Raw genomic sequence first — 11,668 nt, 5'->3', positions numbered from 1 at the left:
AGGAAAGCGAGTGTGGCAAACGCAAGCTATGAGATTCTGTAACCCGGAGCTGAGCTGAAGCAGGCTTTACTCCGAACCGCTGGCTCCCTCTCGTGGCGGCTGCCACCACCGGAATGCGTGCCTCCTAGCAGCTTTGGGAGATTGGAGACAAAAGTGAATTGGAATCCCCTAAGGGCTTTTAAAACAAGCCACAGGCCACTGCACTCCACCTAACCGGGAGAGAACTGGATCTCTGTTGTCCACTGCTGCCACCAGCAGCCAGGAACAGCTATCGACGACCATTCGTCCCTAAAGAAAACTGAAGCTTAAAAAATTGCAGGAGGGGCTGGGGATTTAGCTCAGTGGTAGAGCGCTTACCTAGGAAGCGCCAGGCCCTGGGTTCGGTCCCCAGCTCCGAAAAAAAGAACCAAAAAAAAAAAAAATTGCAGGAATATAGATGGACTTAAAATATATCATCTTAAACACGACATCACACAATCTAGAAAGAAGCTACGTGTTCTCTAACCTATGCAGAACAAGTCGTGTGTGTGTGTGTGTGTGTGTGTGTGTGTGTGTGTGTGTTATCTATAAGTAATATAGATGTGTAAAAGAAATGCGCATGTGGGTACAGTATAACATGAGAAAAAGACACCAAGAAAAAAAGCTAAATATAAGGTAAAGGACTTAACTTAATGGACACAAGTTTATATCTACAAGACTAATTTTCTAATTCTAATTCTGTCATGAATTTTATTTGTTTTGGTGGTGACTACATGCACAAATTTAACATGAAACTTCACAGATTCCTTTTTAATGTCAATCTTAACCGTATATAATTCATTAAATTGTATAGTTTAAGTCTGGTTAATTTTACTATGTGATGTTTTATTTTATTTTGTTTGTTTTATTTTCAAGTTTTTTTTTAAACATTAAAGCAGGAAAGAATAAACATTCTAATAGAGTGGAAATGCAGAGTTTTTTCTGAATTTCAAAACCTTGGGACTAGAAAAGAATTTCTGTATAGATTATATGTCGAAAGGTTTTTTTAATGGTAGGTTTAATAAATGACGTTCCTTAATTTTCCTCTTCCTTTTTACCTTTTAACATACAGCTATTAGAAACGTATAGTCACAAATGTAGTTCATATCTGAAACTTAAAAGCTACCATGCCTAACAGATAAAATAACTGGGTGCTCTGTTAAATAGGAATTTCCTGTAAACGCATTCCTGTAAGTGAAGAATTGCTTAGTATGTCTAATAAAAATTCTAAATTTCGGATAAATAAATAAAGTCTTAATAAAGTCTTTATTATCTGGTATCCAAGTTTTTGGATTAGCCATTTGTGTTTTTATCTGGCCACCTTCCTATGTCTCCGACAGCACCAATCACACCCTTGCTACTCAGAGTAGGTTTCACCTGGGAGCTTACTTGAAATGCAGGCTCTCCGGTCTTGCCAGCTCTGTTGAACCCGATTCTGCGGGCTAGCAAACTTCCTAGTCTGAAGGCACTGAGCTTGACAGCCGCCAGCTAAGTGAGGTACAAAGGAGAAGAAAGATGGGGCCCCCCAGTGCATTTGGGCAAAGCAGACAACCTCAGATCCCAGGCTCTGAGCCCACTGCCTTCTCATCCCCAAACATAACGGTTGCTCGAGAACCAGAGCCATGTATGGGCGTGTGAGTAAGTGAGGGGATGAAGAACAAATTGAGGGTGGTTGAGAGGAGAGCTTAGCTTTTTTTTTATTAAATTGTGTTTGCTGTCATTGTATGTGTGGACAGGTGCATACATGCCACCATCTCCACACATGTGGAGGTCAGAGGACGTTTTTGGGGAGTCAGTTCTCTCCTGCTGGGATGGAGTTCTGTTCTTAGCAGGTACTTTGACCCGTTGCGTCAGCACACCAGCACACTTTTGAGAGGAGCTAATTCTGAGCTATGTAAACATCAGCAGAAGAGGAGGAGACTTGGAACGAAAGCACGATAAATAAGTCACTTCGAATGAGTGGGATGTATGAATGCCCGTTTGTCTGAACCTCATCCTGTCGTCATAGAGACTCGAGCCCTCGGTGACCCTCCCTCCTGTATCTCTGCTTCTCTTCCGGTTTCCAGTCAGTCATAGTTACACATGTTAACCATGCCTCCGACTCCCTCTCCAGAGTTTCCTCCAACTCCATGTTCTTCCTTGTCATGATCCTATTTCTCATCTGCTCTTTCCTGAACAAATTTATGATTTAAAAAAAGTCTCTACTGTAATTTCTCCCTTCTCTTGTCCTACACATTCCTCTCCTCTAGGTTCCAGCATCCTTCCTACATGGTAAAAGCATCCTTGAAAAAGGTAACAGTGAACGTCCTTGTCAATCAACCCATAAGATACTCTCAGTCCTCCACCTGCTTGGCCTCTTTTTCTTCCTCTTCCTCCTCCTCCTCTTCTTCCCCTTCTTCTTTCCCTTCTTCTTCCTCTTCTTTTTCCTCTTCTTCCTCTTCTTTTTCCTATTCTTTCCTCCTCTTCCTCTTCCTCCTCCTCCTCTTCTTCCCCTTCTTCTTTCCCTTCCTCTTCCTCCTCCTCCTCTTCTTCCCCTTCTTCTTTCCCTTCTTCTTCCTCTTCTTTCTCTTCTTTTTCCTCTTCTCCTCTTCTTCCTCTTCTTTTTCCTCTTCTCCTCTTCTTCCTCTTCTTCCTCTCCCTCTTCCTCCTCCTGTTCTTCCTCCTCCCTTCTCCTCCCTCTCCTCCTTTTTCTGTTCTCCTCTTCCTCTTCTTCCTCTTTTTCTTCTAGCACTCTCCTTTTACCTTCTGTGACTCTACATCCACAGTTTTTTTTCTACCTCTGTGCCCAACCTCCCCAGTCTCCTTGCTGATGCCTCTCACCTTTCCTGCTATCTAAGGGTCGACAGTATTCCAAAGACCAGATCTGGGCCCTCTACAGAACCAATTCTGTACTCTCTTCCTACTCCATCTCATTACTCTGATGATCATCTTGCCTCTCTCATCAGGTCTCATCCACGTGCTGAGAACTCAAACGCCTGTGCCTCCAGATCCCTACTAACTGGGGAACTCCTACACACACACACACACACACACACAAGCTCAAGATATTTCAAAGACAGCCTGTGCCTACCTAAGGCGGTTCCTCCTTCAGCTGCATTTTTAACTTCCATAAAATCTACCACACTCCCCTCAGATACCAATGCCAGATGTTGAGTCTCTATCCTACCAATTTCCTCTCTTGCCTCTCTGTCCTGGTTAGCATTGTCAACTGACACAGAAAAGAATCCCCTGAGGTCAACTGACACAGAGAAAAATCATCTGAAAACGGAGTCTAATTGAGCAATCGTTTTTATCGGGTTGGCTGATGGGCATGTCTGTAAAAGATTGTCTTGATTGTTATCTGACATAGAAGAGCTAATCCCACTGTGGGTGGCACCATTCCCTAGGCGGATGGTCCCGAACTGTATAAGAGCCTAATAGCGCTCCCCATGATTTCTGGTGGACTTCCTTGGCTATGCGTCCCTCAGACAGTGCTGTGTGAAATAGTAAAGCCCGGCTCGCATCTTGAACACTAGCTTTCAACGTCTACCCTTCAAGATTTGAAAGTTCAGACTTTCGAGCTTTTCAAAAACTCATGCTATCCAGAAGAAGCAAACTCAGGACACAACCTAAGCATCCAAGAGTGGAAAACAGCAGCAAACAGACTTGGTGGTGCCACAGGGCATAGTGTTAAAACATGCTCTGGCAATGAGTTCCTAAGAAAGGCAAGGCCTCTATCAAACATAAAGTTAAATTCTAAAAAGCATGATTAAATACCGTATGTGTCATCTCAGTCCTGCTATGTAAAAATGTATGCAATATTTGGGAAAGACTGGAGATAAATGAAGACTAATGGTTGGGAGTGGAAACTCCTAAACGGAGAATTGTACATTGTTTTCTGTACTTTTATGATTTAGAATTTTAAAATATATATTTTTATGTTATATGTATTTATTTTTCTTCTGTTTTTATCTTTACAATAGTTTTAGGTGCATGGTGAAACTGAATGGAAGGAACAGAGGTTTCCTATACATGTCTCATCCCATACCTATCCAGTGCATGACCTTCCCCCATTGTCCCTGGCCCCCACTGAGAGGTGCTTTTCCCACAGCTGATGAGCTTACCTTGACGTATCATCACCCAGAGTCCACAGGATTCAGGCTTAGAGTTGTGCTTTCTGGAGTTTAGACAAATATTTAGCAGGAGGTGTCTCCCACCACAGAACACAACATAAATGAGCTCCATACCCCGAGAGTCTGCTGGGCTCCACCTGGTCATCCTCGTTTGGAAACTAAAAAAACACTTTTTTTTTCTTTGTTTTTCTGTGTTTTGTCTGACCTTTCTGATAAGGAAGAAATAAATATGGCATTTAAAGTAAGTCTGTGTGCGGGGAAAATCAGATTGGAGTCTTAATTTCTCCCATGACTCCAAAACCCCTGTGTACATTTGTAGCTCCCCTAAAGTGAGCATTGTAGTTTGCATCTTGAATATTGGGAGATGGCAGGAAGCCAAGCAGGCCTACAGCTAGTCAAACAGAAACTAGCCTTCCCACCTTGTTTGCTCTCGCCTGATTCTGCTGCTGATTCCTGAGAGCAGGAAGTGAGCCCAAACTTCCTGATACTACCGTTGCTCCGATAAGACGTGCAGTGGGCGCTGGTAGGAAAACTGGGGCATAGATGGTCATCATCCCAACCGCTTCTCACACAGGTGTTCTCCTCTCGTCTGCCTACCGTTACCGAGTTAGTTTTTCCCTATATTAGCTAAAGACGGCTATAGGTTTTATACTTAAAATTTTGCTTCATTCCAATTAATCAAAAGTGGGGCAAAGTCTCTTTCTCAGTTTGTGTCTACAAACAATTTGGGAAGTGTGAAAATGTGATCACTGCATAAGACCTTTCCCCCCGGAGTGTTTAACATATGGAAATCTTCCAAAGAGGACCAGCTATACACCTTCTTAGCTTATCTTCATGCTTCAGAGTGAAGTGTTATTCCAAATTCTTAAGGTTTCTCACAGTCTTAACTTTCTTGACAATATCTTTACACACACACGCGCACGCACGCACACACACACACAGAGTTTGATTTTGTTAAAATCATTTGTGGGTTATACTTTGAGTATCATACCCAGACAACTATCCCCTGTTCTGAGATGAAGATCTGTGTCAATGTTTTCTTCTAAGATGTTTGTAGTTTTAGCTCTGGGGCTTAGTTCTTTGGTCCATTTTGAATTAACTTTCATGTGTGGTGTGAGGCAGGGATATGACTTTATCCTTTTAAATCCAGATATTCTGCTGTCCCACCATTTCATTAAAATTTCATTAAAGGAATTATGCTTCTTCTCCACAGAATTGTCTTACAAAACTCTTTCAAAACTCAGTTGGTCAGAATATGAGGCTTTATTTTGAACTGAGTCCCATTTTTTGAATCATGTGTCTGTTCTTGTTATCTGTGTCATGCTGTCTTGATCACTGTAGATCTGGAATATGTTTTCAAACCAGAAAGGTTAGGTCTTATAATTTTATTCTTCCTTCTCATGGACCATCTTAGATTCCCTGAGGTTTAGAATAACCTTGTCAATTTCGATAAAAACGTCATTGAAGAGGCAGAACCAGGTGGAGCTCTCTGTACATTGAGGCCAGCTTGGTCTACATAGGGAGTTCCAGGCAAGCCAGGTCTACATAGTGAAAAAGAGAGAGGATGAAGGAGGAAGGGAGAAGGGGGAGGGAGGGAGGGAGAAGGGAGGGAGGAGGGAGGGAGGAGAGAAGGGAGAGAGGGGGGGAAGAGAAAACAGAAGGTAGAAGCCTAAAGCTAAACTTTCAATGGATTGTATTGAATCCAATTGGGAGTAATATTAAATCTCCCAATCAGTGGAAGATGTTTCCACTTATTTCTATCTTTTAAATTTTATTTCAATGGTGCTTTGTACTTTAAAGAGTTTAAACAGTCCACGTGGACCTGGAGACATAGCTCGGGTCCTACTGCTCTTCCATAGGACCCAAGCCTCACATAAGCAAAAATAAAAATAATAAAGACAAATCTTTTAAAGTAAGAGTTTTTGTACTTACATTATGAAATTTATCCCAAGATATTTTTTCTTTTTTATTTTGTGTGTATATATGCATATGTGTCCGTATGTGAATGTGTGTGTGTGTGCATGTGTGAGTGTGTGTAAGTTGTATGTGTCTGAGTGTGAATGTAGGCATGTGTGTGTGTATGGAAGTTGTATGTGTCTGTATGTGTATCTATGCATGTGTGTGTATGTGCATGTAACAGTGTGAGAGTCAGAGGGTGAGCTTGTGTGAGTCCTCAATTTACCTGGTTCAAGATCAGTGTCTCTCCTTTTGTTTGCCACTGTGTAAAGCAGGCTAGCTGGCCCATGAAGTTGCAGGGATATTTTACCTTGCTCTCAGAGCACTGGGATTACAGATGTGTACTGCCAGGCCAAACTTTCCCATGGCTTCTGCGAACTTGCATTGAGAATCTCACACTTACAAAGCAGGTGCTTTATACTCTGCACCATCCCCCAGCCCAATAGTTTAATTCTTTTGATTCTGAAAACACTTGAATTGTTTTCTAAATGTTATTTGCTGGGTTTTTTATTGCAAAGTATACAAATATTTTTATATTGGCCTTGAACGCTGCAAGGTGGCTTACCCCATTATTTGGGTTTTTTATGGACTTTTTAAGTTTTCCTTGTATGTAAGGATTATATATATAATACACACATATAAGTATATATGTGAATATACATGCATATATGTGTATATACATATCGTGTGTGTGTGTGTGTGTCTGTGTGTCTGTGTGTCTGTGTATGTGTGTGTTTCCTGAGCAAACAAAGATGGTTTATTTCTCCTTCCAGTTTGGATACCTGCCATTTCTTCTGTGTGCCTGATTGGTTTGCTAGAACCTCTGGGAAAACAGACATATCTTAGTCCTAATCTTATGGAGCAAGCATTCTATCTTTTACTTTGCTTCTGATATACGTGATGGGGGGTTATTATTATAATTATTATTATTATTATTATTATTATTATTATTATTCTCCTTTTAACTTAGAAAGCTTATAAATGTTTTATTGACTTAAAACTTTTTTTCAGAATTTGCTGTGTTACAAGTCTGCTCTTGGAGAACTCACTCCAGTGGTTTGAAAACATTAACTTGTCTCTATTTTGCAAGATTTTGTTTCCCGAATTTAAAATTCTACATGGCTGCTGCCTTTCTTTAACTCTGAGAGTGTGCTGTCCCACAGTGTCTTCCGTCCGCCACTGCTGACAGACTAATTACTGCTAATTACTACTCCCTTGAAGTGAATCTATTTTTCATTAAAATGCCCCTTTATCTTTGATTTTCTGCAATGTCATAATATACACCTAGATAAAACAGGATTTATCTTGTTATGATTGGGAGCTTGGTGAAGATGCAAAACATTGGCACCTTTCTATAATTCCAAAGAGTTCCCAGTGATGTGCTCATACTGCCGTCTGCTGCATTCTGCCCTCTGCCATTTGAGTTGCAGTTAAACACAGGCTCACTCCTTATGGCTTTGTCTCCCAGGTTCCTCCTTTCTACCATCTTCCTCCCTCCTTCCAAGACCCCCTCCCTTCTTGTTTTCTCTAAACATCTATTCTTTGTCTGTATTCGTATTTGCCTGCACGCATATATGCGCATCACATCTGGTGCATACAGAGGTCAGAAGAGGGCACCAGATCACCCAGAACTGGAGTTACAGACAGTTGAGCTGCAACTTAGATTCTGGGAACCAAACACAGGTCCTCTGCAAGAGCACTGATGAGTTCTTCATTGCCGAATCATTTTGCCAACCACTTTGTTTTCTTAATACCCTCAGTACAGCCTGGGGAGGGAGGGTTCATGTCAGGAAATGGAAGGCTGACACTGAAGCAAAGCCCGTGGAGGGATGCTGCTTGCCAGCTTGCCCCACAAGGCTTGCTCAGCCTGCTTTCTTACAACACCCATGGCCAACCCACCCAGTCATGGCGGGGCTCACTGTGAGCTGGGACCCTCCCACATCAACTATCAATTAAAAGAAAAGAAAGTCTTGTCCAAAGCTCATCTGGGGAAAGTATTCTCTTGAGGTTTCCTCTTCCAGATCACACTAGCTTGTGTCAAGTTGACATAAAAATGAGCCATCACATTCATATTTATAATCTGCACATAGTTATGCAATTCTGGGATCAAAGACTACACTGTATTTGTTTCCACACTGCCAATGCTCAGTGGACTGCATAGCCCAACAGCCACCTCTTAGACAAATGCATCCATGAATGGATCAATCATTCACCTAAAATTCTTCAGTCACTCCATGACAGTCCACTCCCTGTCCACAGAACACTACCCGAGTCCGTCTAAGATCATGGCAACCTGATTTGTTCCTTCTTTTCTCGTCTATCTTTGATGAATTAGTTTTCCCCAGATAACACTCTGCCCATCTCTGTCCCTGCCCCTCAGCCATATCATACAGAGTCATTAAGTCTGCCTAACCACAAGCTTAACACCTCCCCCACCCCACCCCCAGGGCCACCAAAACTTCCTCTCTTTCCACTCAAGAGTTGCATTCTTGGCCCCCATAGTGTGGCATGGCTACTCAACAAACCTTATCAGTGAATATCTCACTGGCTATAGCCAGAAGCCCAGCAGCTCCAGACTTCGGCACGTACTCTGGTCCCTAGACTACCGTGGCCCGTGATCGTACTACCACATCTGAAAAAAAAAAAATAATGCAAAATATTAGTACAGTTCTAGCTGTGGATGAAATTCTTTTATTCTGAGATTGTAGTCTTCTATCTTTTGTACTAAAGCATCCGCTCATGACTGTGGTAACTGATCTATCCTTTGCTTGGAAAAATGAGTTGGCAATTTTCTTTAGCTCCTTCAACCTTCTACGTAAAAACATACTCATTCATAAAATCATAAAGGCTTGGGACCACCAAATCATCTGCAAACTCAAACTCCTTTACTCCATTTTTTCTTACAGTGGAGAGAGACCTTGAAGTGTTACAAACCAGACTTTCCAGCCGGTCACCACGCTTAGGTGGATTTGGTTCCTGGGACAGTGAGCGCCAGCTAGAGGGAAGGCGTTAGAGAAAGAGCAGGCAGGAAAGAAGCAGAGAGGTGAGGGCTCCCTATGACGACAGCCATCCTTGCCACAGGCTGGCTCTGTATAAGAAGTCTGCCCTCTAAGGCCTGTATCTCAGCGCCTAAGCATATGCTGGCAGCAGAAAAAGCAGCGCCCTGACAACTGTCCATTTTCATGTATTCCATGTTTGCATTTCGACTACAGATATAGTTGAAATTTTACAGATCTTCTTCTTGCTGAACCCAAGAGCATGTATGTTACTTCATTCAAATTCTTTCCCAAAAATTTGCCTGAATTTATGAGCTGATTTTATCCTTGTGTTTTATTGAAAATTCGTATGTTGTCAGTCACTCAACTGCTCCACAAAACAATAACTTAGTAACAAACCTAATGGACACTAGGCAGTATTCCCGCTTCCTAGATTTAAAATTGAATCCTGAACTGGATGAAATAGAGTCAATGAGGGGCATTGTCTCATTACTCCCAGAAGCTAAACAGAGTGAAATGAGTCATTACTTGGAACACCCACATTAGACTGAAACTCAGGTTTGATGGCCGTTTCTGTGTCATACCTGAGTTGGCAGTGTGAGCTCATGACAAGAACATGTTCAATTTCTCGTAAGAATCTGTAATGGCTGCTTCACCTAGAGAGAGCAAGTGGGAATTCCCACTCCTGGATGTTTTGATTTACATATCAGGGCCCACACTCGATGCTAAAAACCTCTAAATGTAGAAATGTTTGGGCTTGTTATTTTCCAAGGTGTCTTTATGCTGTGGACAAGACATAGTCTCAACCAGGCATAGTGGTCCTTATCTGTAAGAGGGAAAGTTATATGTTGGCAATAAGACTGGGCAGCATAGCAAGATGATCAGAAGCAAGAAAGAGAGAGGGGAGAAGGAAAATGGAGGGATGGAGGGATAGCGAGAAGGAAGGAAAGAAGAAAGGAAGCAAGGAGAAAAACATCCACGGCAGAGTCAGTCACCAAGACGCAGTCCCTCTTTGAGACCTGAAGACCCTTTAACATATTATACAAGATTCCCCTTGGGAATTCTCCAATCCTGAGACCTAAATGAGACTGGTTTGAATCTTCATTTCATACCCTAGAGAATTCTTCTATCCTCCCCAGAATTCGTCAGAATATCTAGGAATCTTACATTTTAGTAGCCACCTCTAAATGCAATGCCCCGCCCACTACTGATGTTTACCAGACGTGGTAGCACACAACTGTAATCGCAACACTTACAAGGTGGCAATGTGAGGAGCAGGGGATTCAAGGTCATCCTCTGCTATATGGAGAAACAAGATCAGCCTAAGTTACATGAAGGGCTCCCTCAATTTAAAAAAAAACTAAATAAATAGAAATAGAAAACCTGGGTCACAGAAATGTTAACTAATTATGTGAAACAGATCATAGAAGTTCATAGAGGAGCATTGACTTTTGAACCCAGAGCCAAAATAGAAATGGGGCTGCAGAGGTGGCTCTGCAGGCAAGAGCTCCTGCTGTGCTAGCATGACAACTTGAGTTCCTATCCTTAGCACTCACATAAAAAACTATGCGGGGCTGTGTGCATGCATGTAACTCCAGCTCTACAAAGGGACAAGAGGAACAAACAAACGAGTGACAGACTTGCTGCTCTCCAGCCTCGTTCCAAATTCAGTGAGAGGCCCTGTCTCAAGGGGGAACGAGAGTTTACTGAGCACAGTGTTCACACACACTGCATACACATACCAACAAAAAATGTAGAAATAATAAAACTACTCTTTCTGTCAGCAGAGGCATCTTGTGAGAGAAGACTGTGGTTTAACTTGTGAATCACATGAAGAAATAGGGCATGACAGTCCTTACCAGTGGTTAAAGTGTTTGCTGGGGATATCATCAGTGTCTCTTGGATCTTGATGTTAGCCAGTGTCTCTGAGTAGTGTTCTGCGTGTGATGCTCTGCACTGCACATTTATTCTCATGTGTAATCTACAAGACAATCCAGAAAACCCGGCACTATGACTGTCTCGTCTTGCAGAGGGAGGCCATGAGCCTTACAGTCCAAGCGAGCTGCAGTTGTCTACATTTGGATGCTAAGCAATGAGGTAGGCATTGGGACCAGACTTCTGAGCTCCAGGAGATATTTTTGCAACTTAACCTTGCTCTCGTCTCTCTGCCATGCCCTGTCTGTGGATTCGTACAGAATTCACTCTGATGCCACCGAAGCTGCAAATGACTTAGCCACATTAATGAGTCCATTCCATCAAACATTTGCTGGAGTTGATATTCACTATATACACATTCCATGTTTGCAAATTTTGTTAAAATTTATAACTAAATTTAATGCTCATGGCACCTCCACAGCCCTCAGTAGGCCTGTGCAGAAGGAAAGGCTTTGGATCCCCCAAGTTGCATGTTCTCAATTGGGGGAGAAGCAGGCTAACTCATACCTTCTGGTTTTGCTCCCATACTGTGAATAGGCATCCTCTCTGAAGCGTACTTACTGACTCCTTTCTCGTGTTTGCACTCCCTGTTGATTTTGCTGTTTTAAATGGTTCACCATAGAAAGTACTGAAGTTCGTTCTGCTTTTGAT

The 11,668-nt window shown here is 42.2% G+C and overlaps 1 long non-coding RNA gene across 9 annotated transcripts in view; it reads right to left on the bottom strand.

Moving 5' to 3' along the window:
* LOC134480090 (uncharacterized) overlaps window positions 1-11,668 on the bottom strand; it is a 67,278-nt gene that overhangs the window by 45,069 nt on the left and 10,541 nt on the right. For 4 of the 9 annotated variants that reach the window (XR_015627985.1, XR_015627986.1, XR_015627980.1 and 1 more), the window contains exons 2-3: window positions 10,942-11,063; window positions 8,612-8,718 (exon numbers count right to left, since the gene is read on the bottom strand). The exons of 3 other annotated variants lie outside the window; for them this stretch is intronic. This is a non-coding gene — a long non-coding RNA (uncharacterized LOC134480090). The remainder of the gene's footprint in view (window positions 1-8,611; window positions 8,719-10,941; window positions 11,064-11,668) is intronic. 2 more of the 9 variants (XR_015627984.1, XR_015627982.1) reach the window with 1 other exon arrangement.

The sequence above is a fragment of the Rattus norvegicus genome, chromosome 8 (genome assembly GCF_021556685.1).
Source record: "Rattus norvegicus strain SHRSP/BbbUtx chromosome 8, alternate assembly SHRSP_T2T, whole genome shotgun sequence".
NCBI classification, from domain to species: Eukaryota; Metazoa; Chordata; class Mammalia; order Rodentia; family Muridae; genus Rattus; species Rattus norvegicus.
Note: the sequence above shows the minus strand (reverse complement) of the source record. Positions and strands in the feature narration are given on the sequence as shown.